This window comes from Pteropus medius, unplaced genomic scaffold (assembly GCF_902729225.1).
Source record: "Pteropus medius unplaced genomic scaffold, Ma_sr-lr_union100, whole genome shotgun sequence".
NCBI lineage: Eukaryota > Metazoa > Chordata > Mammalia > Chiroptera > Pteropodidae > Pteropus > Pteropus medius.
In genome coordinates this window covers 1,328,097-1,356,041 of record NW_024345481.1, presented here as the reverse complement: position 1 = coordinate 1,356,041, position 27,945 = coordinate 1,328,097, and the positions used below count along the sequence as shown (strand labels likewise).

The window sequence follows — 27,945 nt, the reverse complement described above, 5'->3', positions numbered from 1 at the left end:
TTGAAAAACACTGTTTTATTCAAAAGGCTGCATACTGTATACAGTGCTCTCTACCTGGATTTCTTTATTTAATATACCACAGAGGTTGTTCCATATTTGTGGGTATTTAGTTTGTTTCTATTTAGATCTTTCCTTATAGAGAGAGTAAGCTAAGAAAGAAGAGCAAAAATAAGAGTTTCGGGGGGAAAAAAAAAAAGAACAGAGAGTCGTTGAGCACCAACGTCAAGTTTAAACTAATTCATAATTTCCCTGAAGGCTGATTTTAATGTGGTTGACAAAAGGAGCCAAGAGCAGCAGGCAGGCATCTTCTTTGGACATGTGACTTATGGGATCTTTCAGTCCTTTTACTGAACCATTGGTACTGCAGCTCTCCTTATCTATTTTCCAGCAAAGATTCCAGTAAAGATTAGGAAATTCAATTTCAGGTTTGACCATCAGACTTACAAGAACAGGTTAAATTATTTCGATTCAGTTACACATACCTGCTGAGTGCGAAGGCAGGAAGGCCCATCGCTATTACCCAAATCATCCTCCTCCCCATTTTTCTTTCTAGAATTCCCATTTCTACCTGAAATATCTATAAATCTTTTATGTTACCTTGAAAATCTCACTGACTTCCCACCTACTTATCTCTCCTAAACATAGTTTCTTATTCTAACAAGCACAACTTTAAAGTTAAATCTTTGGTCAGATATTTTCAACAGTTTTGGGAATACACTGAATCAAAGAGAAAGCTACCTAGGGGCCTCAGAATTTATCTCTATCATTGGGTTTATTACTATATTAGGTTCTTCAGAGGGGACCCAGGGACTTCTTCCATCTCCACCACAGTGGAGTAAGAATGACTAAAAGACACACGTCCTCCGCCCTTGCTGTAGCTAACACAGTTCGTTTATTATCTCTTTTGTATTTTGGAGTTTCCCACAACATGTAGGTTGGAACAAAAGATGCCTCTGGTTTCAAAGGTTTGGAAACCACTGACATTGCACTATGTCACAGATGGGAAAACAGGGACCCTGAGAAGTTGAATGGTGCCCACAGATGTAGACCCCCACTCAGTGCAGACAGCACTGGCCTCCAGGCCAGCAGTTCTCCAGGGCTGGCCCTGGATCACCATCATCAGTACCCCTGGAAACTTCTCAGAAATGAAAATTCTCAGGCTGATCCTAGATCCCGATCGGAATCTATAAGTTTTAACAAGGCCTCCAGGATATCCTGATGCCCTAAAGTTTAACTCTGTCCTAGAGCAATCCCATTATTCTTTCCCTGGTTATCTTCCTATTTAATTCCCACATCTTAACTGCAGTGCACAGGCGGCAACTGCCCCGAAATACTGAACAAGAAACTCACCCACCGAAAAGAAAAGATCTCATGAGAAGGTATTCAAACTCTGTCATGAGAAAAGATTTCTTTTCTCAGAATAAGAGCACTCATCCAAAAGGGTCAAATAAAAGTTTCAAAGTGTTCAAAGAATAATGCAAGGGAGTATTTTACTAATATTTCAGAGAATTAAACCTCAACACGAATGAACAATGCTAAGAAACTCATTTCCAAAAACCAAGGTCGTGATACCGTAGACTGTCAGTGACCAGTAATACCTAAAAAAAGAGTACCAAAAAGACAGAGATAAAACATGGGAAGATCAATAACCTCTGAGACAGTGCCTTCCAGGAAAAGCTAATGCGGATACTTGAAAATAAGTAGGAACATAACTGTTTCTCACTCCCAGCTTGAGGCGACTAATTCCGTCATATCTTACATTTTATGAGGTCCGAGGTACACATCCATCATCTACATGAGTGAATTTGCTGACCTTCTGCAACATAAACATCTAAGAGGCACTACGCCGACCAGGGGTTAGCTGTAAACCACGTTTCAATTTCATGCTATTTTAATTAAGTATGCCAAATGAGAAATTTCAACATGAAGCTTGTCCATCTGAAACTATGAGACCTTACCGTGAGAATCAACCAATTCAAACTCGCTACTCCTTTTTCCCTTATGAAGTATAATCAGTTAAGCTAGTCCCTATTAAGCACTCACTAGATAAACTTTCGTCTTGAAAAGTAAATATAAAGTGAGAGAGGCTTGCTTGGGGGAGCAGGGGAGGGGTACAGGAGGGAGCAGCTTTTAGCTTTTCTGAATTGAATAATGTGAACGGTGTGATTGGCTAACAAAGAACATGAACCTGCCGTAGCTTCTGCTCATTTATTCACTTAAGACATATCAGTATAAAGGGATGCACTGCAATCGTGAGGGTTTGATAGGTAAAGCCTCCTTATCTCTTAGTAACATCCCCCCGCCCTCGCTCCACAAGCTCTCACCTACTTGCAAGTCCCTGCAAAAGCCTGCATGACGACTCAAAAACAAAATCACAAAACTTGAAAACCGGACTTCAGACCACAATTGAGGGTGATTTCTTCTTGACTGGACAGTAAGCTTCCTTTTCTTGTGCCCTACTGTCATTGGAAGGCTGTAGGTACCTCTCCTTACAACTGAGGGTGCAATGGGGAGCTTGGCACTCTGCCTTACAACAGAAAAGCAGGCATAGCCCCCACCTACCATCTTTATAGACACATTACTAACCTCTTCCATTAACTTGGATATAATCAAAACCAAAATATATTTTGAATTTCATGGACATCTGCTTCATAATTATTTTGTTTATAATTAATATAAGTCCATAGGCTTTGAAGATGTCAGTTGTTCCTTTTTAAAACACTTATTGACAAAAACATCATAGTTATTTATAACATAAAGGCAAGACAAAGCTGTTTCCTCTTATGCAAAATAAAGGCATGAACTAGATTGCTTCTAAGATTCTTTTCAGCTCAATTAATGACATGGTATCGTCCAACCCCCTACTCATACTTAATTTGGAAAAGGCCTATTTATTTTTGTGCAGGGGACACCATCTGCTTTACCCAACATAATAAGCTCCAGTTGTAGGCCACTGTCTCCAAGTAAAGGCATAATTACTCTGAGCAGGCACTAAGGTACGTAAGCTAAGAAGTTACTTTGCCCAGGCTAATTCCAAAATTTCATAGGTTTAGTTTCTGTTCTCATAGAAAATCTAAAACATTTCCTAGCTTTCTGATGCAGTCCTCATAACAAGTTCTTCTAAATTCTGAGCATAAGGAAAAAAGTTTAGAGCAAAGACTTCTGGGACGTAGGACTAACTCTGCTTGCCACTGACTCTTGTGATGGGGAATTAAAGGTCACTTAACTTGCCCGAAACAAGCTTCTTGTCTGAAAAACTGGGTCGGATCAGATGATTTCTAAAGGTTATTCTTTTTTAAGAAGCGTACTGATATATGATAAAGTAATATAGCATGGTTTGTGATTTGGAACGTTTTGAATATGCATACGTGAATATAAATCCTCATGTCTGTATCACTGTTATTTACATATCTTCTGAAGTTTCTGCTGCACACAGAAATACAAATGTACTTTTACACTTTGAAATTATCCAAGAATTTTTAATGCACTCTATAAACGTTTACGGATTTTCCTTTAGACAATAAGAAAATTATATGAAGTGTTAATGTTGATAATAAAATATGTATGTGCCCATCAGTTATCAAACTACCCATTTGTTGAGTTGCTGAAAATTCCAAGTGTTGGCTGACAACTCTGTTTATACCATTCAAGTTTTAGTGAATTTTCTAACTAATGAGATTTGTCAAGCCATCGAAATTTAGCTTCTGTGACAGATAGCTTTGCAAAAACTGCCACACTGCAATGACATTCTCTCCTCAACACACACCAAGACTTCAGCAATTGTCAGTCATCCTTCTGGACTCAACTTCCTCACACAATCAGAAGAATGGCTAAGGTGGAACTTATTACATTCAGATTTAATGACATCCCTAAACTTTTGAAGACAGGTAATTTTAAAATTCCAATTACATGGAAAGCTAAAACAGAGCTAAAGAAAACACTGCCTGTTAGTTTTTCTTAGGAAATGGCCTTTATTAAAGATATAAATACTCTTTTAATAGTTATTATAAAAGAGATATTTCTAAGTAGATTGAAATTTTCCCCCTTAAGTTTTCACTATTAATATGCTAATAATATGTTTAACAAATATTTTCTTTAGAGATCAGATGTTTCTTTTCTAAAACAGTCCTGTCAAACTACAAATCATGGATCAGTCTGAATTCAGGAGAACTGTCCTGCCTTTATATGCGGATAACCTCCAAATCTCTTGCCCATCACTCGCAAATTAACTAATGAGGTTAGGCCTTATAGAGCCATGTCTGATGGCATCACGCAAGGGAAAAATGTGGGAAGAAACTGGGGTTCGGCTCCACTTGCTCCCTCTCAAAGCTGACTGTCACCAAAAGGGCAGTTTCTCCAAATACGATCAAAGAGCCACCAGTACAATCTGGTGTGCTTTATAAAATGCACCCCAGACCCCAGAATTCTCTCAGCGAGTTCCTAGAATCTGCATTTTAACAGGCTCCCAAAGTGATAGTTATGCAAACTCAAGTTTGAGGACTCCCATCACTGGCTCAGTTTCTCCACCTGGAAGAGAAGGTAACAAGACTCAACCATTATCTCGAAATTCTACTGACACTTTTACAACCTGTCGCATTAAGACATCGGCAATGCCAATATTTTACCAACATCGTCATAGTAGCTTTACCTTGAGCCCAACGTGGCTACCTTGTTCTACATACATTTAAGTGGCTACTTTGTTTTCATATATCCTATCCCTGCCCTGCGCTCCATAACTCCTCCTCCACCACCTCCATTAAAGCTATGATCTTATTTCAGGTTCTTCTTTGGCCACCCTTCCAGTTCGACACTGAACTCCCCTCCACCCAGTTCCAGAGACCTTGAAATCCATATTACCTGCAGCCCCCAAGATCGCAGATAATAACCTCCTTAGCAAGGGCTAATTACTCAATCTGGGTTTACCAAGACCCCAAACATTCACCAGCCACGCCCTCCTTAGTGGCATTGGGTGATAGTTACCTGTTACCTAGTCATGCTCAAATGCCAGTGTGAAGAACAGCACATTAAAAATGCAATACTTTTAAATTTTAAATTTTTTATAAATTTTTTTCATCATTGAGGAAATTGAGTCCAGAAGGATGGTTGACAGTTGCTGAAGTCTTGGCATGTGTTGAGAAGAGAATGTCATTGAAGTGTAACATTTCTTACAAAGCTCTCTGTTGTAGAAGCTAAATTTTGATGACACAGGGGAGTCCAATGTGACTCCCCTGCCCACCAAAGTTACAAATTAAGAAATGGAAACTCCGAGAGAATGACGTTTTGTTCAAGATCACTATTTGGGGTAAAACTACTCCAAAACTCAAGGTTCTTAAATCTCCCCAAAACCCCGAGTTCCATTTTTTGTCGAATACGGCTTGCGACTCTCTGGATTATTACCTCTGACTGGACCAATACCAAAAACAATTTAATCAAACACATACACATATCTTTCAAATAGTTGATCCTTTGTTGTCTATCAGCATGGAGAAAAGCAAAGGCACTGATATAAAAGTCACGTGAGTCTCAAAACATCACAAACAGCAACTTTATGGGAAGATCGCTTTTATGTAGTCGATAAGGAGCCCAACCGGGAGAGGGAGGAGGACGGAGACACACATGCGACCGCTGTGGGGGCACCGCAGCTGTTCAGAGATGGCCCCTAAGAGTGGTGAAGATGGAATGTTTCTTCCCAAGAGAAAGGATTGAGATGAGCCTCGAAGGCTGAGGACACCAGCGCTCTCCGGTTATATCGACAAAATTATGATATAGAAGATGATGAAAAACTGGCCTGCTGGCAGGGCTTGAATGCAGACAGAACGAATGGGTTCAGCCAGTGAGATTTCTGGTTTGCTTTCAAATATTTATAAAATGAAGTTGCTTATCCACAGATATGCGGTGCACTTCCCAACGAGATGTCCGACAAACAATTGTTAAGGGAGAGTTGCCACAAATAATCATGGTTTCATGAAATGATTAGGGTTTTTCGGAGGGAAAGTTCAAAATGGACCAGTTAAATGGGAAGACACTTTGGTTTGATTTGGCAACTGTTCATCGAGGCTTCATGTCTTCGTACAGTAGGTATTGATCCCAGCAGTTTCAAAATGCCACCAACACCAATAACTTGATTCATTTTAATGTATTCCAGATGTGCTCTTTCTCAGTTTCTGTTCATATGTCTAAATTTATGCTCTTTTGAAAGTGCAGTAAAATCTATTTTAAACTAGCCTCATGGTTATCCAGAGTGGTGAGCATAAATATGACCATTATTCTATCAACCACCACCCTAGCATAAGGACTGAAGAGGAAATTTAACAAGAAGTTGATGCCTCCGCTATTGGAAGACACTGGAAATCACTGGAGAGCAGTTTGATTTTCTCTCCAAGGAATCGAAGACCCTCGGCTGTTTAGGTGAGCTGCCAAATGAGTAAAAGATGTATTCCAGATCAGAAGCTAGATCTGTGCCTACCCAATATAACAACATTGCTTACTAGTTCGCACTTGGCAAAGATGAAGAAATCTTTATTTTTTAGCACTTTATTTCTGATAAAGTCCATTTAAGGAGTGAAATATCTGGCAAAGGATCTCTCAACTTCATAATCGTTATATTACCTTTAAAAACAATTTCGGTTAACACTCCACCCATTCCATCCACTAGAGTACCACGCTGAGCCGGAAAGGGTTCCAAAGAAAGTAAGCAAAGCGCCCCTGTGTGATGGAGAAATCACCAACAACGACGCATCACCTGAGGGATGCAACGACCAGTACAGACCCCATATGCTGTGAGTGCCCAGAAGCACAGAAAGCGCTTCACACTCAGAAAGAAGGCTTCTGAGTCTCAATAGTTGAGAACGACGAATTCACCACTGAAGAGACAGCAAAAGGGACAACAGAGGGACGTGTGTGACGGAATGAGAAAAGGAGTGTGGCCTGCACTTGGCTATCCCGACCCACAGCTCCAGCCTGCTCATCGTTCTTAGTTACATAGTTTGAGACAGCCCCGTCACATATGCCAGGAAGGAGGGAGGGGACAGCTAACACTTCCTGAACTCTTCCACTGGGATAGGGACAGGCACGGTTCTAAGCGCGTTATGTTAATTAATTCATTAATTTCTCACTTCTCAAAACAATCTTCTCTGAGGAAAGCACTGCTGTCGCCCTCCTTTTAGAGATGAAAATCCTGAGGCATAGAAGGCTCAAAACACCACTTTGAATTAAAAAACACCATTTTGAATTAAAAACATCATTTTGAATTAAAAAACAACAACATAGAACTTTGCATGAAACACCATTTTGAATTAAAAAACAACAACAACATAGAACTTTGCATGAAAACCCATCTCTGCGTTTTAAAACCAGTGGAAACCCTTACCTTTTACCAGATTATGGGAAGACTTATTTGGGAGTTTATTTACTAGGCCATTTCCCAAACTACAGATGACAAAAATTCTAGTTTTACATCCTGTTCCCAACGCAAAGGAATCACAGTCACGAGAACTCTGAAGAACCACATCCAGGAGACACATTCAGAAATCTAACCACAAATTCAAAAGAAACCTTGCAATCCAACACCATGAACACACAATGAAAGCTGCAGTCCAGATTCTGTTACTCAACCTACAAACCTCGTCAGTGGAAACAAAGCAAACCAACTTCCAGCGGGATGGCATGCCTGGCGAGGACCGGGCTGGCTCCCAGGCCCATGGAACCCAAGACAGGAAATACACGATACACTCCCGATGGGAGCCTTCTGGGGCTCCAGCCTACACCGACTCGCCTTAGTCTGCGGGAGGGCTTCAGATCGGGGCACTTCTTGTTCTTTTTTAAAACTAAGAATTCACTCGTAAAAATAAAAGCTTTCAAATTTTAGATCATTTTTATTAAAATACTTGACTTATTTACAATTATTGACATGCTAAAGGTTGAGGCAGGATGGAAGAAAGGAACATGGAATCAGATAGACCTGGGTCCAATCTCTACTGCGGACTTCGTAACTGTGTGAACTTGGGGGAGGGATCCCATACAGTAGGGGTCCCCAATCCCCAGGAACAAACCAGTATCAGTCGATGACCTGTTAGGAACTGGGCCGCGCAGCAGGAGGTGAGCGGCAGGCCAGCCAGCAGAAGCTTCATCTGTACTTGCAGCCGCTCCCCAGCGCTGGCATCACCTCCTCAGCTCCTCCTCAGATCATGCGTTACATTCTCATAGGATCACCGGTCCCTGGTGCCAAAAAGGTTGGGGACCGCTGCTTTACGTCACTTAATGTCATTTGCCTTTCTTCTCTACTTGAAGTTCAGGGTCTCGGGTACTTAATACATTTCAGGGCTCACTAACTACCTGTTCAATGCTGAGGGGCAGTTGCGTAGGCTTCGGTTTCTTCCTTATCCCACACAAGCCTTGCTGCTCTCTTCAAAGGAATACAGAGAATGATGTACACAGAGCCTAGCACAGTGCCTGGAGAGAGCTTCCTGCCATAGATTCTAACTCTCATCTTGTTACTATTCGGTGTTCTAAAATTCGCGAAGCATTTTCACAACTATAAATAAGCATATTCCATCCTTCTAACACCGCTGAGATTTATGAAGTTACATGAAGAAACTGAGGCTGGTAACGTTTAAGATTTGCAGAATCGAGGCCAGCTTTGGGGCAAGCCCGCTGATTCCCAATCCTGAGTTCTTATATGATGCCCTTCTCTTAGGAGTTCTGGCTTCTTTTAGAGAAAACAATCTCTACCCATGTCTTCTGTAAAGTTTGTCCGATGCTTTTTATTGCATTGAAGGAATACAAACACATGCGCCAAATTCCACTTTAATGGACTCCAAAGGACTTTGATTTGTGCTATATCAAATAATTACTTTAAATAAGTAAGCTATCAACTGGCTCGTCCAGTCATTCCTGGATTCAGCAAATATTTATCACCAGCCTACTCCGCACAGAGCATTGTGTTTGGTGCTGGGAAATCTTCCCTCCCCCCCCCAGGTGTTATAGTCTATTTCAAGATTTCCCAACTGAAGCCAAGGATGGAAGACACAGAGGCTGTTCTTATAGGTCTTTAAACAAACAGGGCCATGAATTAAGAGCTAGAAAACCTGAGAGCTCATTCTGACCACACCTCTACATAACTTCTGTGACCCTGGACAAGCCTCTGGTACTGTTTCTTTTTTCATAAAATAGGAAAATTGACATTGTCGTTAAAGCTAGTTGACGCTATAAATTCTAGAGATTCAAAGATTTCATATAACTGGCAGATTCTTTGACAAGGATGTGATTTTATATCACAATTTTATAAATTTTTGTGAGATGACCCACCTATTGATTGTAGCTTAAAAAGATATCTCCAGATTGCCCAACAAATTGTTAGAAGTGTTTAATTTCATACAAATTTGGGGCATTTAAAAGAATCTTGCAACCAATTGAGCTTGCAAATTGCCCCAACATGGAAAATGCATTTTTTCCATTAAATTGTGATCTTAAATGCTGATTGGAGAATCTAAATAAATCAGACCCAAACCTTCCTTTCTTCCTTTAATTCTGTGAACTGTCAATTTAGGATGTATTCAGTTTTCGTATATGAAAATGGCATTTCAATTCAATTTATTAGCACAAATTAATGTTAGCAAAGCTCTTTGTGGCCTTACTTTCAAGATTCTTGTACCCTTAACTCTCCCAGCAAACCATGATTAGATGTGTAAACCTGAGTACCTTGAAAGGTAGTCAGGTGAAGAGGCCCACCATCTGTTGGCACACATCTCCAATGCCCACCCATGAATTCACATGCCAATTCTTCCCTGTAATCAAGATGACGTCTAATAATCACCTGAACCGCCAGACAGTAGAGCAAACTGAAGCACATTCCTGTACACTGACTTAGATGAGTACTCTGCCTCCAAACACTTGTTTCTTTCTAGAGTTCTGTAGAAATGGTCCTTTCTTTTCTCACTCATTCAAGGAACCTTAATGAGAATCTTCTCCATCGGTCTCTGTGAAGGGTGCTGAATACAGTAGTGGGAAGAGGCTAAAACAGGATCACCCCTAGCCCACACTGTACCTTTGGGTGAATTACAAAAGGTATTCCCTTCCAGGGGAGAGGAAGTGCACCAGGAGGGGTCTGGCGAGTGAAGTGCAAACTGGGTTTCAGCCTCCACTTGCCCACTGGACAGGATGACCTTCTTCCGTGAACAACTTGCACAACTACACGGTGGCATGGCCAAAGGTGTAAAAATGAAAAAAAAAAAAGTCATCTTCTAGTAGAGGAACTGCTAGGGAAGGGCTTAGGAGCCTAGAGATAATGGGGGAAAGAAAGCCTCCTAGAGAAGATATTTGACTGACACATGAAGGATGTGTGGGTAATCAACAGATGGGCAAGTGGAGTAAGAATGGCAGAAGCAGAATGTTCACTCATTCCAGATACTGGTCTGGAAATGACAGCTTGGAAGCAGTTGGATGGGTCTGGCAGTGCACGTGCATGTGTGTGTGAGGGGTGGGGGAACCCGAGGAACAATCAGGAAATGACTGAGAAGGCAGGCAGGGACCCGATTACGAAGCACCTCATATGGCATGTTAGGGTGCTGAAACCTGATTCAGAGATCAGGGGCTTCTTTTGTAAACAATAAACTCTTCAATTGCACCTTACCAAATTTTTTACATTTGCTAATCACAACAGTCTCTGATACCCTAAAGCAACACGTTTCATCCTATAAACCGAGCAGGTAAAATCCAGTGGCAAAGAAGTTTGCTTCTAGACCTGCACCAACCTCGAGACTGCATTTTTAAAACGTAAAAACCTTGAACATCAAGAAATACCTTTAAGGGTGTATATACACAAGTTTTATTAGTTATGCTCAAATTATAAGCCCAATAATTAACACTTGTTATTCAGAGCCTAGGCCCGAAATACTTACAGCATATGGTCTGCACCTGTAAGAAACTTGGAAGCCATTTAACACACGTAGGGACACTCCAGCTTAAATCTATTGGAGAGGGAATTGGTGAGAGCCAGGTGCTATCCGTTCAAATTATGTCGGCAGCATTTGAGGAACAGGAGGGGAATGGCTGAATGAATAACCATGAGAAGAAAACCCCGAGACCTTCGCCACATGGTGAGTAAAGTTCACACCACGAGCCCAGGCTGCCTAGATTACCAGGGTCACCGAGACCGCCGCAGAGGAGATGCAGGAAACACCTCCGCAAAAAAAAATGGAATTATCTTGAGGACAAAGCAGCCTTCCCGCCCCACCCCACCCCCCAATTAAGTAAAGTTACCCTATTTTGCTATTTTAAAAAGTACGAAGAGGCTTGAAAGCTCATCGATATTAAGTTTCACCCGTTTCTTAAAGATAAACTGCCCGGTGCAATCTCACTCCCCGTACCTTGGCGGCGGCTGCCGGCAGTCAGAGGTGGGAAGAATGGACTCTTTTCTTCCTAAACTGTTTTTGGTAAATATGATCCGTTTGGGACACAACGTGTCGGCTTTCCCAGAAACTTGGCACCTCACTCCCCCCTCGCACCCCCCGCCGCCCCAGCAGCGGGGCCCGTCGGGGACGCGGGCGGCGGCGGCGGGCTTGTCCCCCTGCCCGGCAGGGCCCCCGAGGCGCTGAAAGCTGAGCCGCCGCGCGGGGATCCGCCCGCCGCGCCCCTTCCCCGCACGCCGCGCCCCGGCCCCACTCGCCCAGATGGACCGGGCTGGGGCGCGCTGCGGGCGCGGGGACCCGGGCGCCGCGCGTTCGCGTCTCCTGAGAAGCGTCCCCTCCGCCCCGCCGGGCGCCGGGGGCGCCGGGGGCGCGACCCCCCTCCGCGGGGCTCTGCGCTCGGCAGCCGCGACCCGGGGCGCCCCCGCCCCGCACCCCGGGAACAAAGCGGAGGACTGGGACGCCGCCCCCCGCCGCCCGTACCTCCGCTCCGGCCTGGGGCGCTGGCCGCGCGCAGAGCCGGCCTCGCGGCGACGCCGGCGGCGCCCACGCCGGGCTGGAGAAGTTGCTGGCACCGCCGCTGCGGGCTGGGAGCCCCCTGGCGACGCCGGGCCCGCTGCCCCTCGCCCTGCACGCCGCGCCTGTGACGGCGGGAGCCGCCGCATCGTCCTCCCCGGCCGCTCCGCCCGCCTCTCTCCCCGCCCCGCAGCCCTGCCCGGCCCACCCCGTCCTCCCCCACACACCCACCGCCCCCCGACCCCGCCGCCAGCGCCCGGGGCGGCCCCGACGCTCGCCTCCTGCGCTTTCTTTGGGACATCCCTGGTCACCGAGACCAAGAACTCAGCGAGCACCGCGCGGGCGCCCACCCTGAGCCAGGCGCTCCGGCCGCCGCCGTGGACGCCACCAGCGAACCACATCCGATTCCTTGCCCCACGGAGCTCACAGGGCAGACGGCTCCTCGGGGCCCACCGAGGACCAGAGCAGGCGGGTCTGCAGTCTCGGGCAGGCAGGAGAGGCAGAGCAGGGAGATCGAGGTGGCCCTTGAGTGGAGACAGAGTCCGGAAGAGTTTGGACTTTTCCAGGTGGAGAAGCTGCGGGTTTATTAGAGAAACCTGAGTGATCCCGGGGGCGCGGGTGGGGGGAAGGGGAGGCCGCCCAGGAGAAGCGGGGCTGAGGGCTGCGTTCCCGGCATCGCTGCCCTCACAAAGGCTCTCCCAGGAGAAGAGAGGCAAGCGAAGGCAGACGTCGTCCTGTGGGTAGCAGCGTGGCTCCCCCAGGAAGCAGGCGCCAAGACAGGACTAGAGGTGGAAGCTTTTCTTCGGGGAGACGGCTGTGGAACTGAATGGGAGGGCAGCGGAGAGAGCCAGGCTCTCTGCACATCTGCCCTCGGCGAGGGGGCTGGGGAAGCAATCAGCCTACCACCCAGCAGTCTGAGGAAGATCGCCCGGGAGTGCTGCACCCAAAGCCCCCCACCCCGTCCTAGGGTTCCCAGTTCTCCTTGGAACCCACATGCCCCAGCGTCCAGGTCTCTACCAGTTACTGGCTGGGAGCAACCAGGTGGCAAGTGTGGCCTTGGGAACAAACCCTTAGGTGAATTCCAGGGCCCTTGGTCAGTCAAGCTCCCAGACGGGGAGATGGTTGGACAGCTGCAAGGAAGATGTTTCGCAGCTGCCCCTGGTTAAAAGACAAGTTGAATCAACTTTCCCACCCCTGCAGTTTTTAAATGAAGCCCCAAGGTTTTGCTGTGATCAGACCTGGCTCTCACCTTCCACAGCTTCCTGTTCTGTGCACGCTGAGCCGGTGACTGGCCCCTTCCTGCTACATGGGCTCTCCCCAGTCATAGTACACGGTGGCTCTGCCTGGGAAAGTGCCTGCCACCCCACCCACCCTTCAATACTCAGCATCATCTCCCCTAAGGAGCTTTTTCCCCTTAGCATGTTACTTATTTCTGCCACAGACATACTACACTGGGGCTTTATCATGTTTTCCCCCCTTGCTTCTCGTCTTGCATTTTTTCACACTGTTCTAAAATGTTTATTTTCTTTCCGATTATACAAGTAATATGTTCATTGCACAAACTTGGAAAAATACATAGGACCCAAATGTCTCTAATTCCTCAGTCTTCTAGCGACACTTTCCCCCGATAGCCAAGCAATCAGTGTCTGAGCCCCATCTCATGTGTACCAGTGTGGGCCCAATCAGGAGAGAGAAACCACGCCACAATTAAACAGTGAAAGTTTAATATAAAGAATTGTTCACTATGATGGGATTTGGAGCAACCAGGGATTGCCTAGTAAGAAGTAACAAGAACTCAAAAGAAAACAGGAATCCCAAATGTAGGGATGTCTTAAGCAGCCACTAGCCCTAGGGCTGAGACAGAGTGCCCAGGGAGGAGCCTCCCCCACCCCCCAGGCTGAGCCCCACACCCTGCTGGAGAGGGCATGTCCGTGGCTCGATAAATGGTAGAAAATTCATTGTACTGTCATTCTGGTGGAACTTGCTGGAACTCCACCCTCTGGAAACTTGCTGATAATCTACCCTACAGTATGCGGGGAGAGCTGTTCACAGGGAGGTGTCTCAGGAAGCACTTCACCACAAAACCACCCTAAGAGGGAGGTTTGGGGCGAAGCCGGTGGCCACTGGGTGCTGCTGGCTGCGCTGCACTGTAGGATCCTGGTGCTGGAGAAGCCGCCCGAAAGGCAGAAACCAGCCAAGCCAGAGCATGGCAACAGCCCGCAGAACTCTGTCCTGCAGCGTTTTCCCCACAGCCTCTACTGACACCGCTTAACAACAGCCAGCTGGTGAAGAAAATTATACGAAAGGCCCAGATCCATTCTTAGAGGGGGCAAAAAGGGTAAATTGGAGCTGACAGGCAGTGAGTTGGTAACCAGCACACTATGTAACCTCAGAAAGTCCAGGCATTGTCTAGTTTTTCTTCCCAAAACATGCTTGCACATTCCAGATGAATATTATCATTTCTAAAAATCTCTCCCTGTTGGCTCTTGTCCCCTCAGCCGGCCATTTTGTTCCTGACTGCCACTCCCTCTGCCGCAAGTTCTCCTTACAGCTTTGCCCCAAGTGGAGGCCTAGACCCCTCCTGAGTCCTCCCTGCACGCTGTGACCAAGCTGTAAGGGTCAGCAAAGTTCCGCAGAGGGCTTGGGGGAACAGAAAGGACTTGCAGAAAGAAAAAGAAAAGTTAAAACCAAACAATAGTCCCCCAAATGTGAAACTGTGTATAGGGGTCCCTACGGGGTGCCTCTCTGCTTGGCCTGAGCCCCATACAAGGAATCACCATGTGCCCCGCACAGAGCCCAGGCTGCGATGTCTCGATCTTAGTCCCGCTCCATTAAAAAATAATCTGCAGAGATGCAGCTCTGTCTACAGTAAAGATGAACATTCATGTTATGTTAGGAAGAGAAATTTAGCCCCTGATACATAAGCTCGCTCATTCACCAATCCACTTAGGACGTGTCTTTTGAGCACCTGGCACTGTATTAGGCGCTAGGGAGATAATTTGTGTAATTATTACAATCTGAGGGAGGTAGATAGCAAGCAAACGATCTTACAAGTAGTCACGCGCTACGCGTTTTGTCAATGATAGTCGTCCCAGGAGATTATAATGGAGCTGAAAAATTCTCACCTGGTGACATCACAGCCACCTTAATATAGCACAATGCATAAGCATTACTCATGTGTTTGTGGTGATGCTGGTGTTGACCAACCCGGCTATGCTGCCTGTCATAGAAAAGTACAGCACATACGAGTGCGTGCAGTCCTCAGCGTTTAATAATAATAAATGACTATGTTACTGGTTTATGCAATTTCTAATCCTGCAAGCTTTATTGATGGTAAGTGCCCTATACAGGTGTACATTTTTATCTTTTATACTGTATTTTTCCTGTACCTTTTCTATGTTTAAATATGTTTAGATACACAAATACCATTGTGTTACAATTGCCTATAGGATTCAGCACAGTAACATGCTGGCCAGGTTTGTAGCCCAGGAGCCACAGGCTATACTACGCAGCCCAGGTGTGCAGTAGGCGCTATACCATCGAGGTGTGTGTAAGTACTTCTATGATACCCGCACAACAAAATTGCCTAACGACACGTTTCTGAGAGCGTATCCCCATCATAAAGTGGCACGTGACTGTAGTGCCTTTTTATGTCTCTGCTAAAGATGCAGAGAGTCTGCTAATGAGAGCTAACACAGCTCTCGGGAACTAGTGAGGGCCCCTTGGAGAAAGCAGCGTTTGAGCTGGCCTCTGAAAGATGACCGAGTTGGGTCATTCCAGGTAAGGGGAATGGTCAATTTGAGGCTCCGATGTGGGAGAGAGCTGGGCCGCTTCCAAAAGGACAAGGAGTAGGGACAGAGTGACAACAGATGAGGCCCAAGAAGCAAATGAGAGCCAGCCGTGCATGCTGTTGTTGGCATGTTAAGAATTTTGGATTTTATCTTTAGAACAACGAGAACCCTCTGAAAAGGTTTTAAGCACCAGTCTAGCCAGGATAGACTAGAGGATTCGTTTTGGAAGAGTATGGGGAGAACACGTGAACTTAGTATCGGAACAGAGGTTGGACCTGAAGATATAGACTGAGAAATAACTAGGATATAGAAAGAATGCACAAGCCCTGGGCATGGGTGAAATGCCCAAGGTCAAGATTATAGAATAAGAAGAGACAGACCCCTCGAAAGGTGGGGTTGAATCAGCAAAGGAAACAGAAGAGCCAGGGACGTGGGGAATAATCAGAAAGTTACGCTGGGTCATCTTCACTGTGGAGCAGGACCGGCCTCCCTGGAGAATAACCACAGGCCCAATTAAAGCAAAGCGGCTCCCAAAGATAAACTGAAATTTTCACCTGGGGCAAAGACAAGGACAGTGTCAAGGTTTAAAAAGGCAGACCCACTTCCTTCACCATCCCGTCCCTTCGCAGCCATCAAAAGTATTCAGCGATAATACCCTATTATTTTCTGAAAAGTTCAAAATAATAGTAGCTAGATATCACCATTTTGTCGTATTCTCATGCAGAATCTTCATTTAAAAATTACCCAGATCGAAGCTCAGTAAGGGAAGGGATCGTGTCCAGTCCATCTTGGTATCCCCAGGCACTCAGTACATTCTCTGGCACATAGAAGCTACTGACGTTCGTGGAGTTGAGTTTTGTTTCCAAAATCTTTCCAGTTCTGTGGAGTATTTTGTTGGGCTTCCTGGTAGCAGGACACAGAGCCGATGGCGAGAACAAATGAGTCACCCTTCCCTGAGATCCACCTGAAAAAGAGTTTCCTTAAAACCCCTTTCTCGTTTTTGGAAGATTCTTTTTTAAAAATGTGGCTCTTGACTATTTTCTCTCTTTCCAAGCACCTGAAGGAAGAGAATCTTCCTGCCGTGTAAGCTCTCTGCCTCAGCCTGGGCTCCGCGGGCTACAGAAATGACGTTAGACACGTACACGATGGCAATATCAGCCCAGAGTGACTGTGTTTAATACCTATCTCCACAGAGCTCGAATGCAGCCGTACAGCCTCTCTGTGGGCGAGAGCGAGGATTCCAGCTACGGCTGCTTCCACTGAGTGCTTCTCTACTACTTCACGCCGCTAGGCTCACGCAGCCTTCCTCCTGGCATCCAGGATCGAGTGAAAGCTAGCAAAGACAGCGCTGACTCCGGCGGGTGTCTCGGCCAGGGAGGTCGGGGGAAGTCGAGATTTCTAGGGGATAGCCTTTCTCAGGAAAGCTCTCCTGTCGGAAGGACACCTGGCCAAATACAAACGGGTCTTGTGGCCGCCTCTCAGGAGCTCGCACGATTTGCTTCTTCCCCACATTCTTCAAACTCTGAAAGAGAGAAGGCGGTAGGCCTGATTACAAGTCCAAAGAGCTGAATTTAACCCGAGACTCTGGATCTACCCTCCATTGGATCCACCTTCAGGTCACTTGCAGGTGTGTATGGTGTCTGACTGACAGGTAGAGTTGTGGGGAACACACTGGAGCACACGAGTGATCTTTCTCTTGCATTCATTTGACCATTGTCATTCCCACTGACCAGTTACTAGAGTCCGCCCTATGTATCTTGAAGAAATACCGATAAACAAAAGGCTGCCTGGTAGGATAACTGCTCAGTGATAACAGGTCTGTGTTTGTTTAGAAGATTGCTCGAGATGCCAGATCTAAAACCCTTTCTTAATCCCACAGAGACTCCCTCTTGGCCAGGGCCAGCACTGTCACTGCCCACGCTGAGCTGGAAAGCATCTCCAGGCATCTCCAAAGAAGAGGCAGAGGTCCTCGGTGTTCCCTGGGAAGCATGTCACTCTTACATGGGTGAGTGAGTTTTGAGTGGAGCAGCCCAGGCCGCCGAAGCACTCATCTGGCTCCTGCGTAACCCACAGGCAGACATCCTCCAAGATGCAGTGAAAGGCTTAAGCTTGGACTTCACCCTCAAAAGACACATCTTTAAAAAAATTGCCTGCAACATTCATTGTTCTAAGTGGATAAAACTGATGTTTTGAGTTTGTTTCATTTTTCGTAATTTATAAAGCTCGTCTGATTAACGTATCCAAAAATGTAAACATTAATATCTTATGAATCAAAATAAAGTACCTATCATAATGCTATATATCATAAAGATGTCCAGTCAATTCTTACTTGCCAGTGGTTATATAGCTAGCATTTATTTTTGCTGGAGCCCTCAGCATAGGAAATATGTTTGCCGAGCCCATAAACTTTCTGTGAAACGCAAAACTTGCAAAATATGAGCAGTCTTTTTCTCCCAAATTTCTCTTTACGGCCCCATGTTCCACTTCTTCAACTCCCTCATCCCATTAAACTTGTCCTTGGACTTCTCACAGCTTCTCCGTTTCGACTCTTCCTGGACCCCTTTTACTTCCGCCCAACCTTATTCATTACGTTCCATCGTTTCCACTCTCCAGGCTCCAGAACTCTCTGTGATATAAGTGCTGCTGCTTATTGGTATTGAAAGTATTGAGGTTTGGGGTTTGGATGTCACCGTTCTGAGTGGGTAGAAAGGGAGGAAAAACTCTGCCTGCTGACAAAGACAACGGAAGCCACATTTGGCGTTGGGAAGTCGTTGGCGGGGAGCCATCTGGTGTGTAGACAGGACTTGGGGAGGGAAGTGATTTTTTTTTGAAATTGAATTCCGTGGAGAATTGACTTCTGCCGGGATGTTAGAACTAGCAGCTTTCTCCTCAGTAAGTAGAGCTATGAAATCCACTTAGGTCCCGGGGTGGAGCTGAATATTAACTGTTACATAGCTCCTCGAAAAGTTGTAGTTTGGTGATCATATATAATTTGGGGGTTTCAGCTTCAAATCGGGGGTATTAAATGAGCTAAAATCTGGCCTTGAGCTCAGATATTTACATGCCAATTTCTTCTTAGTCCAATATATCCCAAAAGAAAGAAAAACAAAGTACTAGTATATCCTGTAACAATTATAGTAAATACTCATCGAATATGTCATATACTTCATCTATTTCTGTACATATGAAATACATATATTTGAATGTCAGTGCATAGAGACTTATAGCTGTATACAGTGCTATTACATTTTTTTTAACAGCCATACACAGTACTATCATATTTTTTAAAAAGGAATTTACAGACTATAATGATAGAGAGAATGGAGAAGAGGTGTCATACAGAAGAAAAATCTGCTTTTTAAAATCTCTGTCTCGTATATAATATAAATACTTATTGGAATGAACAGATACATGAATTAATCTTTGTTGTCTTAAATTAGAGCAATAATACCTCGAACTTGTACTTATTGTCTGTTTTTTACTCAAACTTCCTAATTATAATTTTTAAATAAGGCACAAGCTTTAAAATCCAAACTTGAGGATTTTAAATTAGACGACCTTTCTACAGGACTACATATAACCACTCTGTAAGAGGTTAGCTTTGTATCATTACACTGCAAAAAATCAGTTTCCATAAAAACCTTTTTAAATCCTTTTGACATTAACATTTTCTTTTCTAGATTCTTATAAAACTACTGTCAACATCTCCAGTGGTTCCCTGAAGTACAGGATTAATGCAATATTTCTGCCCACAGTTTTCCTTGACTATTGGGTCAAGAGTTTTTAAAAGATGTATATTTGTCATTCTTTTTAAAGAGAAAGAAAGAAAACAGAGTTATTAGCTGCTCTTCAAACCTCTAGAATAACCTGCTTCCTTCCCCCGACTCACTTCCCATCCCTTCTCCCAGGTAGGGGATGGGGAATGATGTGTGCATCTTTTATTATTCCATGTCATTGCAATGAGCGTCTTAGCAAACACACTTTCCCTGGTGGAATTCCCTAATAAAAACAGACAGCTCGTTTTAAAACAGAAGCTCCGAGAGCAGACGGCACAGAAGCCCGTGCAGGCAGCTGCTGCATGTCCCTCCCTCACCTCACAGACTCTCTTTATCCGTCATCTGCACCTACGCACACCCGGCCTGCAACGCCGTGATAGATTGGATAAAGCAATTTAGGGTCCTTTTAAATAGGTTGACACAATTTATCACAAGGTTTAGAAAATTTCTTTGTTAAAGTACGATTTTCTGTTAACAAGAGGATATTATTAACTCGCGTGGTGTCCTACCCGGACCTAAAATTTAACTAAGAAATGAACCCACCCCTAATTATTGTTATTAATCAGCAGTGCCCCCGATGCCACCTGCGCCCACAGCAACCTGAGGGCAAGCCGAGTTTACCTGCAGAAGAAGGCCGGGCGTGGTGGAGAGAGCCATCGTCTCTTCCTGGTGATGAGGTAATGAGAAACAAGCCATCCTGAGAAAGTTCCCGAGGTATGTTTGTGTCTCCCCAGCGTCGCTCCAGAGGCGGGGTAGACAGAGGGGCGGACACCTGCTGTCAGCCCACACGTCCGCGAGCTGCTGCTGAAAGCAAATGCACAAGCAGTAGGTCTGAGAGTCGCCCAGCGGTCCTCCGCCTCGGGGCCCGATGACCCCGGTCTCTTCCCCACCTGCTGCCACCACAGAAATTTACGTTTGGCCCCTATTTTATTTCCAATGCACATGATTTCATCCGTCCACAAAAAGTACTTACTAGCAGCGGGGGGATCCCAGAGAGAATGACTCCCCACATCCTGGGAGGGGCAGCCCTTCTCCGCATTGACCCTGTCTCTCTGCCGTCTCCCCAGGCTCCCTCCTCCTCCTCTGCCCCACTTCCCGCCTCAGTCAGTAGCGTCCCTATGTCCCAAGCTGCTTGGGGCCACCTTTGATGTCTCCTCTGCTTCTCTCCTACAAGCGTTCATCCTCCAGTCTTCTCCTGGTGACCCCCGAGAGGGTTTCTCTCCTTCCCCACCAGCATCGCCCTCAGCCCTGCCCAGACCCCTGCAGCGAGCTCCTGGTAACCCTCTCACACTTCGGGCAAACGTGGCATCTGTCTGTGAACGCTGAAGGTCATCCAGGGTCTGCTGGGTGGAACCAGCTCTGTGCTTCCATACGATGGTGACTATTCGTTGTCTCACGGTCGCCCCCTCCCCGATAGACAGCAGACCACAGGGCAGGAAGTGAGGGGGCGTCACCGTAACTGGCCCAGGACCTGGAACACCGCAAGCACTTCGATGCTGCCCACCGGACAAGGACGAGCGGAGTATCTGCTTCCCCATCTCGCTGTGCACAGACATTCTGCAACGCCCTGCAGGCCAGATGTGGCAACCGAATGCCTCGCCCCAGGGCAGGAGTCTCTTATCCTTTTTCCTCTGTCACTTTAGGCTCCTCGGTTACCATGCTTAACATAACCGGCTTCTGAAAATCTCCTTTTTCCTCTTTCCCTCTTTCCTCTGGGAGCTGGCATTGATGACTTCCTTGCTGTCTCATGTTGGACGGCTTCTCCATCTGAGCATGGAGATAAGGAGCGTGGTCAGAACTCTTTAGAGATGCCAAGTCTTGCCTTACCCTCTCTGCCTCCCAGAAAACAGCTCACTGTTAGCAGAGGCTCCTCCTCATCAAACATCCGATCCCCTCCTTTCCTGGCTACATCAGTCTCCATCATCCCGGATACGACTACGCTAGGCAACGTCAACAGAGCTCTGACCATCGTGTATTTTCCAGGGAAGTGAATGTAAACATCATGGAAGAAGAAGCCCGTGTGTGTGTGTTTCATGAGCACTCACAGCATAATAGTTAACAGCCCTTCCTCTGGAATCGGTATGTCTGGTTACATCCTGGCTCCAATTCTTACACTAGCTTTGTGACCTCAGGAAATGACTTAAGTGCCTCAGTTTCCTCATATGTAAAATTTCCTCAATTCTTGCACTAGCTTTGTGACCTCGGGAAATGACTTAAGTGCCTCAGTTTCCTCAATTTACTTGATGGAATCGCATGGGGATTAAATGAGTTAATATTTGTAAAGTACGCAGTCAGCGTGATCTAAGTGATATATAAGCTTAAAAACAATTGCAGGATTTCTTCTTTATTTTACTTCGGCATATTTTCAGACACTAAGAACAGCTAATAGGTGGCACCGTGTGGGCTCTGCCCAATGTAGGGGATCTTGACTGCTCTGAAATGGACCGATATCTGAATTCACATGTTCAGCACAGCCCTGGACTGTTCTGGAACAACACAGATGATTTTAGCACAAAAGCAGCACTATGGGAAGAAACTCAACTCTATACTAACTTAGGGAGAGAAAATTCAAGGAGTGATGATACACTAATATTCACTGTTTATTCTGTGCCAAGCACTGGGCTCGGTGCTTTAGATAGTTCATTTCATTTGCGTCTTGTAACCACCCACTGGGGGAGGTAGCATTATTATCCCAGTTCACAGGTGAGGAGCAACCTGAGGCTTAGAAAGGATAAGCAACCAGCCTGAGGCCAAAGGCACAAAGACTGGACTCTTCATCTAATGAATGAACTCGTTTCTATTTCAAAAAATACAGTCCAAGATTTCCAAGTTCATTGTCATTGTTCCTATATGGATGTTCATTACATACTGGCTGCTGACGACGATGCCCTAGCTCGAGGTCACAGCGGGAAGCTGGCCGTGGCCTCCCTCGTTACACACTCGGTATCTCTTCCCGGTCCCAGGGCGAGAATCTCTCGATCAACAACTGCTGGCTGTTGCTAAGAGCTTAAGCCATGAACTTTCTCAGGGGATATTTGTGCTTTAATTGAAAAACTGGCAACGCCTTCGAGAACCAAAGGAACGATGATACATAACGGAATCCCAGACACTCTTAGTAGCAACGACGGCGATTTAATTGAGGAGGCCTCCCCGGAGCCCTTCAACCACCCCAGCCTAGCAACCCTGACGCTACACGGTTATATGAGAAAATATTGTAATTGCACTGAGTAATTTCTGTAATTCCCCTCCTGATGAGACCTTGGCCCGAGCGGTTTTTACTGCAAAGTACACATGGTTGTAAACTGTAGCTACTTCCTCAGTCGGTGTGAATTCTGCCTCAAGCCTACTTAGGCCAGCTTAATGAAACAAAAGTCAGAAAAAGCAAAAACGTCCTGACATGTGCTGTGCCGACGTGTGTAAGGCAGCTGACACCCGTGCAGGTACAAACGTGGGGACGCTGCATGGAGAGAGGCAGAGGGCAGAGGGTCACCTAGATCCAAAGATGACGTGAAAGGCCACCCTCACCCTCGAAGGACAATATAGGCTCAAAACCTGAGTTTAACATAAAACGTGGAGACAGGTCTGTCTTTTCTTTTTTCACCTTCGTCAGCCCCCATTTCTAGGGCTGCCCTGACAAACTGGGGGGCTTTCAACAGCAGAAATTCACCACGTCATAGTTCTGGAGGCCGGAAGTCTGAAACCAAAGCGTGAGCAGGGGCATGGTCTCTGCCAAGCCCCCAGGGGGAGGACCTTCGTCACGCTTTTCTCTTAGCTTCCAGGGGTTGCCTGTAATCCTTGGCGTTCCTTGGCTTGTAGAGGCCTCACTCCAATCTCTGCCTCTGTCATCACATGGCGTTCCCCCTGGAGGTCTCTGTCTCTGTGTCCCTTCTCTTCTCATGAAGACATCGATCACACTGGATGAGAGCCCTCCCTAATGGCCTCACCTGAACTCGGTTTCATCTGCAGAGGTCCTCTCTACAAATATAATAAGGTCACGTTCACAGGTACAGGAGTTAGTTAGGACTTCGACATAGCTTTCGAGGAGACACAATGCAACCCATCCGATCTCTCACCATCAAATTCCGTCCCTTCCACTTTAAAACTCTGGTCTCTTTGGACACTTATTTTGTTGATTCAGGATTCTCCCCAGTTCCCAGTTCCTTTTCTACTTCTTTCTGGATATAAGTCCCAGGAGGATGCTGCAGGTGGGCACGGCAAGGTATTCTCGAGAAGCAGGGCAAAACCAGCCTCAGCGTGAGAGGCATTTGATGGGCGTGCCTGCCTCGGTTCGCCCTGGGTCCATCTTGCCTGGACTTGAGCATGGACCTTGGTCTTTACAACCAATGCTGCCGTCACGGGTCACGCCTTGGAATCCCATCAACAAGGCTCCATGGGCGGTGTCCACCTTATCTCAACCCAGAGGCTTCTTCCGGCCTGCTGGGCCATTTCCAGCCTAGCTCTGTGCCTTGCTTTGGGGAACAGACAGGCTTCAGAAGTCCCCCTTCCATTGCGCTTGGGGTACACAGAACCTGAGAGCTGTCCTCTGACGCTCAGGCTAGCACTGGATTATTTTTTTTTCTCTTTTCTCTTCACTGCTCCACTGGATGGGGGCTTTTTAAAGAAGCCCAAAGTCTCTGGGGGACTAAGCCTGAGGGACTCCACTTTGGGAGCCCCAAACACTCTCCTGTTTATTTTATTGCCATCCGCAGGGACAAGGCCCAAGAGTCAGCGAGCAGAACCCTGCACAGCAACGGGCTGAACCCCTCTCATTCTGCCACTTCTCAGCTCCATCTCTATCTGTTCCAGCCCAGGAGAGGTGTTTATGTCCTTCCCTGGGTGTGCATGCATGTGTGTGTGTGTGTGTGTAATAAAGCCTTGAGTGGCTTGAGTGTGACAAGTCGTGCCAATAAACTTGGATATTTAAGTTCAGACTTTTATATTTACATTTAGGCACTGCGGTTTACCTAATTTGGCACACGCCCCAGCACGGCTCCTGTGTGGGTCTCTAATTTTAGAGCAAGGGCTACAGATTTAGGGCCAAGAATTTGGTAATGGGGAAAACACAAGACTCCTATTCAAGCGACATTTTCAATGTTATTTGCACAGAGAAATCTTTCTTGGAAAACTTCTTACTTTCCAATCCTTTTATTGAGGCTTCGTTGGAAAGTCTTGCCTGTGGGTTCCCAACCTGTGAGCTGAAATAGCCTTTTGCAACATTTTGATAAAACAGCACGCTCTCGAGAACTAGAAGCCGTTGCATTTTCCATTAGCTCTAACGTCACGTAGTCATTTAGTCCTTCATTCATCAAGTAAAATAATGTGGCAGGCACAGCAGAGTCCCTGGAAATATAAAAACATGGTTCCTGCCTTAGAGGAAGTCCTAGTCTAGACTGTGATGAGTATGAGGCTAATCGAACTGCAGACCATTCTGGGAGCCGAGGGAGGCAGGCAGCTCAACCTGATACCTAGCATCCTATCGTCCAAGAGGAAGCCAAACAAAGCCAGCCTGAGGGTTCAGAGTCACCCCTTCCCCACCATTCTGATGGCTTCTGGATGAATATAGCCCTAGCTTGCTGCCAAAGTGGCACGTCTCTACCCGAAGGTGTGTTTGAGTCACCATGAGAAAGGACATTGGGGATACTTTGTAAAATATCACCTTACATCAGAGCCTCGAGCCAAGGGAAATAGGAAATTATATCTTATTGCAAAGCATAATCTCACAATACAATCTCCATCACCATACATTCTTCGGGTTTTCTTCCTTCGTGCAGCTTTGTTTTCTGATTACTCCAAAAATATATGGACATTATTTAAGTGAAAGAGATAAATGTGGCCGTTGCATTTAGTGGTTGTGGAAACACAGTGACATTGGGAGTACAGAATAGTCCAGATAATGAGAGGACAAGCCAACAGCCTGCATTTAGATTCTCTGCTCCTGTCCTCGCTGAAGAGACGCGTTTGGATCCGGTACCATAAAGTGCGGGTCAAAATAAACACACGGGCTCCATTGTGTGACAGCCATTCTCACCTGCACGGTCCATATCAACTAAGGTGAATGCTTGTCCAATTAATAGTGTTTGTCTGATTCATCAGCAGCAGCTCAGGACAATCAGGAGTTTTGGAGTCAAAGGGAGCTGACAGGAATCCTGCTTCCATTCCTGTATAAATGTCGACGTTGGGCAGATGACTCCGTCATCCTTCGGCCTCGGTTTGCTCATGCGCCCAGTGGGGACAGTCCTCCTCATGAGGTCGTGGTGGAGTTACACGTGTGGTGCTTAGCACACTGGCCTGCCTGTGAGTTAGGTTCTGTGTTACTATTGTTACAATTTAAATATCGACTCTTCCGAAATTATAATTGGCGTCATATGTAATTTATGATAAATGTGGAATTTTGAGAATTCTCAAGGATTTAGGAGGTGATTTTTTTTTCTTTTTTGGGCAAGGCAACCCTTGGTTGACCTCACAGATCACAGATTGCAAGGACCTTGTCAGCTTACAATCCCTTTTTTTTTTTTAATTTTTTTACGCCCATAGCACCTGGTCTTCCTAGGTGGTCTCCCATCCAAGTACTAACCAGGCCCGACCCTGCTTAGCTTCCGAGATCGGACGGGATCGGGCTTGTTCAGGGTGGCATGACCACAGACCTGATTTTTCAATGTAAAACTAAACTGGTCTACACCAGCTTTTAAAAACTGTGCCACACAGGTCCACGTGTCGTAGTGCCCGGACTCATCTATAAAAGTGTGAAGTATTCACAAGTATCAAGTGCAACTCTGCCTTAAATACCAATGTCTCTCCCACACATGTGTTTTTACACTTTCTCCAGCAGTCTAGTTTGAGTTTCTTTGGGAAAAGCTTCCTCGTTTATAAGAAATTAACCATTTACCATGTAGTAAGAACATACCAGAAAGAGGCAGTCAGCGTTTCCATTTCACGGGAAACTTACTTAAAGGTCTGAAGTGAGAAACAGGAAATGTGAGTGGCAGGGAGCCCCAAGGAGGGCCACGAGCAGGCTCCTGTGTGGCCTTCCACCCCCAGGGAGGCCGGAAGCTATATTTTGTCCCAGCGCTGCTGTTTCTTCCTCACAGACACAACAGGATGTCTTATGAAGTAATGATTAGTTCGCTTTTCTGCCGACCCTCTGGGGAAAGTGCTTCTAGCTGCCCTGATGGACAGGAGAACTTCCCGCCTCTCAGAGTCACACGCGTGGTTCTGCTCACCCTTAAACTTGCACTGCAAAGTCTCTGGTGTTACTTTACGTGAACGATGACATGAAAACAATTTCTCAAGCTGTTTTCACTCAGTAATCGTGACAGATGAGATCTTCTGTGACGGGGGATGCTTGAGGGAATCCGGACGGGTCTTTTTAAACACGTACAGATAAGGAATGGCATTCGGGACCCGCCGTCTCACGTCTGAGGACAGGGAAGGGGGCCTTCCAACCTCACCCATGGCCTCTTCATACGAAACAAGCGCGGGACTCGGTGGGTATCTTCTCTGAGGGAAAAAATGTGCACGTTTATGGTGACTCCTCTGTGAATCTTCATTTAAAATTCTTTCAGATCATGTGAAATGAACAACAGCTGAGCAGAGCAGCCTCGAGATAGAGTTCTCTCCTGAGTATGAAACTGATTATGAAGATGAATCCAGATACCTTTCTTTCCCTTAAATACAAGACACAGGTGAAAACTCATGAATCCAGGGAACTTCCTAGTTGAAAACATTTTTTAAGTCCTATCGACAGAACAAGGAGAGTTTTTGAAATACGATAACCCTTTCGTGACTTTTGTCATTAAAAACGTTTCAAAATAATTAGGGAGAAAATTAGCTTGACATATTCTCTTGAAAGGAAGATTCTTCACTTACATCCTCAGAAGGTTTACTGCCATCCTCTGAAAGTTATTTACAAAAATAACTTCTTTTTTTTTACAAAAAAAATTATTTACAAAAATCAGTATACATTTATTATTTGGGATATTGTAGGTGTTATAAAATGACCACAAGCATCTCCATCACTAGAGACTCAAAACTAAAAGAAAATTCCATCTCTTTGACCTTGTTCTCAAGACATATTATTAAGGACGGTGGGAAAGGCTAAAACATAGATAGAGCTATGGTTTTTTGCTTGTCTGTTTTTTGTTTGTTTGTTTGTTTGCTCAAATGGATTCATCTTTCAAAAACTTAAGTTTGAAATTTAAGCAACTAAATATGGCTTGTGAAAAAAAAAAACAGTCTTCTTTTTTTGGCTACAACTGAAAAAGGTGTCAATGGACTGTTTTGGGTAAAAAGGTACTGATTTTAGTAGAGAGAAAAACCATATGCAGTCAAGGTACTGATAATTCCCATGTCTTCAACATGCAGTCCTGTCTTGGAATATACTGGACACTCCTAAGTGTGCAGTAAATGAATTGATGATGAATGAATAAGTCGACTTAAAGATGATGAACTCAATCACTA

General features: G+C 45.6%; 2 protein-coding genes and 1 non-coding gene across 12 annotated transcripts in view; all 3 read right to left on the bottom strand.

Moving 5' to 3' along the window:
* TIAM2 (TIAM Rac1 associated GEF 2) overlaps nt 1-12,009 on the bottom strand; it is a 200,736-nt gene extending 188,727 nt beyond the window's left edge. The window contains exon 1 of one of the 2 annotated variants that reach the window (XM_039873856.1): nt 11,889-12,009. The gene's annotated coding sequence lies outside the window, so the exon portion shown is untranslated. Of the gene's footprint in view, nt 1-11,366; nt 11,490-11,888 lie in introns of those variants that run through there. The other variant, XM_039873857.1, reaches the window with a different exon arrangement.
* Nucleotides 12,010-13,628: 1,619 nt separating this feature from the next.
* SCAF8 (SR-related CTD associated factor 8) overlaps nt 13,629-27,945 on the bottom strand; it is a 191,470-nt gene continuing 177,153 nt past the window's right edge. For 7 of the 9 annotated variants that reach the window (XR_005655139.1, XR_005655140.1, XR_005655156.1 and 4 more), the window contains 3 exons: nt 26,435-27,152; nt 20,110-21,255; nt 13,629-17,234 (listed from right to left, as the gene is read on the bottom strand). The gene's annotated coding sequence lies outside the window, so the exon portion shown is untranslated. The remainder of the gene's footprint in view (nt 17,235-20,109; nt 21,256-26,434; nt 27,153-27,945) is intronic. The other 2 variants (XR_005655141.1, XR_005655142.1) reach the window with 2 other exon arrangements.
* On the bottom strand, nt 26,014-26,132 carry LOC120611476 (5S ribosomal RNA). Its single transcript, XR_005655215.1, has one exon. It is a non-coding gene; the product is annotated as a 5S ribosomal RNA (ribosomal RNA).